The following is a 2,374-nucleotide window of genomic DNA, read 5'->3' as shown; positions in this document are numbered from 1 at the left end:
CCAGAGAGTCAGTGTTGCCATTTTGAAATCATTCCTGACCTAACCTAACCTGACCTAACCTAACCTCTCGGTTGCAAGGGCCAGGGGGCGCCTAGGCCGCGGCGCAAGCCTGCGGCAGCTCGGTTTGCAAGGGTCAGGGGGCGCCTAGGCCGCGGCGCAAGCCTGCGGCAGCTCGGTTGCAAGGGTCAGGGGGCGCCTAGGCGCGGCGCAAGCCTGCGGCAGCTCGGTTGCAAGGGTCAGGGGGCGCCTAGGCCGCGGCGCAAGCCTGCGGGCAGCTCGGTTGCAAGGGTCAGGGGGCGCTTAGGCAGTGGCGCAACAAAATGGCAACACTAAGTCTTATGTACTCGTTTTAAAAACTGTGTGTAACGTTTACAGCTAAAGTTGGGTGCTTTACTTGGACTTTCCATTAATATCTGAATACATTTCTTGAATGGCTCCAAATTAAAGCAAGAAAAAGCACCGGAGCAAGACCCTACATGACATTTCCTCTCCTTTTGAAAAAAGTCGTCGGTAGGATAATGAATTGTCACCTAAAACAGGTTCGATTATTTTTCATAGTAAAAAGAGAGAGAGAACAAACGCTCAGTGATCGGGATGACAGGGCGTTGGACAATCTTGTTGAGAGTCCGATAGTCCGTAACAAAGGCGCGCCTCTCTTGCCCCCAGACTTCTCAACAAAGTGGGCCGGAGACGTCCATTCAGTTGGTTCCCGCACGGTGTTATAACATTGGCAGTGAGCAACTCGTCAATCAACTTGTCCATCATGCTCTTCATGTGGATGGGCACCTGACGAGCCGTTGTCACCTGACACGGCTTTACAGTGATGTTAGGGGTCCAGGTGAATCTTCATCTTAGGGCCTTTGATGGTTCCAGATGCCTCGCCAAGAGAGTCAACAAGCACATCAAGGAAGTCTTGCTTAAACTTTTTCGAACTGTATCCACCTCCACATCGTCCGTCACTCCATTGATGCATGGAAAATCCGGGGCAGGATATCTAGCGAGATCATGTCCCGGAAACTAACGAGCATGGGACCTGTCAAATCCGGGACACCACGGCTGAGATAGTGATCGGTATTCCTTTGGATGTCAATATAGTTAGATCTACAGATCCTGCATTGGCGATCTCCGTTTCCATTGGCCCGAGTCAGGCGCGTCCTAGAAGGCGTTGGCGTGATTCCCGGGGCAATAATGAACCGGGATAGACGGTCTGAGTAGCTCCTGTGTCCAGGATGGCGAGCATCGATCGCGATGATCCAGACGAAAACTCGCACACAAGCGTGGCCGTGGGAGTTTTTGGGATGGAGTCGGCCACCGGTAGCAGCTTTGACCCCTGGAAATCCCGGCATTCGACGGGCTTCCGTCTGACCTGTCATCAATGTGACGCGCGGTTTCCCTTCCGCGACGCACGGCTGCCGCCAGAAGGGCTCCTTCCTCTTTCTCGGCTGGTGGATCGTTCACCACGGTTCCGGTCCCAAGACCAACTTCTGTCTCGGCGTCCACAACGAGGGCAGTCCCTGGCGAAATGTCCCCCTTGCCCGCAGTCATGACAGGCAACACCCCCATGTGACACTGGTCCCTGGAATGTCCACGTCGTCCACACCCGCCACACTCCGCGCTGACCGCCGAGATGGTGTGGGTGGGGATGGCCTGCTCGCGAGTCTCCCTTGCTGCCTCGAATGCCGTCGCTGCGGCCAGAACGCCCTCCAATGTGGGATGGACAATCTCCAGGAGTTTGAAAAAACTAGATCAGTCTCGTGTTTGCATGCCAAAACACAACTGAACATGTATTGTTCATCCACAGTTACATTATAAAGCTCAGCTCATCCTCCGATCGCTCACGCATCTGACTGTAATAATCAGATAACTTCTGAGTCTTTGCCTTCTTCATTTGCTTCCAGGTTAGACGTCTCGGAACAGTGGATGGAATTTCCAGGAATCGGTCCTCAAGCGTCTGGAAACAGGCATCGATCGTGAAATTGCTGGCCAATCTCGTTTTCATGGTAATCACAAGCTCCCCATTCATGCGCCTGATGAAAAACGACTTTTGCTCCTCTCAATATCCAAGGTGCCCATGTTAGAAGCATTGTAAATAAGACTTAAATTTGTCCAGCCAGGCTCTCATCTTGGGCGGGTTGATGAGATGGTCAAAATAGGGGGATGCAAGTCGCTAGCGACACGGAATTGGGCTTGGCGAGTCACTCCGCCATCCTGACGGTCATCTCTTATCCTCGTCTGGTCCGCGAGTGCTGCCGCTTCATCGCGATGCCCCCAGTCGAGCAACGATGAACAACTGAGTTGACATTTCTGTCATGACCTTGTCCTTCATTGATGCCTCCCCAGGATCTAAGTCACTAACTCGTCAAAGAGTTCCCCT

This window comes from Tigriopus californicus, chromosome 12, assembly GCF_007210705.1.
Source record: "Tigriopus californicus strain San Diego chromosome 12, Tcal_SD_v2.1, whole genome shotgun sequence".
Taxonomy (NCBI): Eukaryota; Metazoa; Arthropoda; class Copepoda; order Harpacticoida; family Harpacticidae; genus Tigriopus; species Tigriopus californicus.
Note: the sequence above shows the minus strand (reverse complement) of the source record.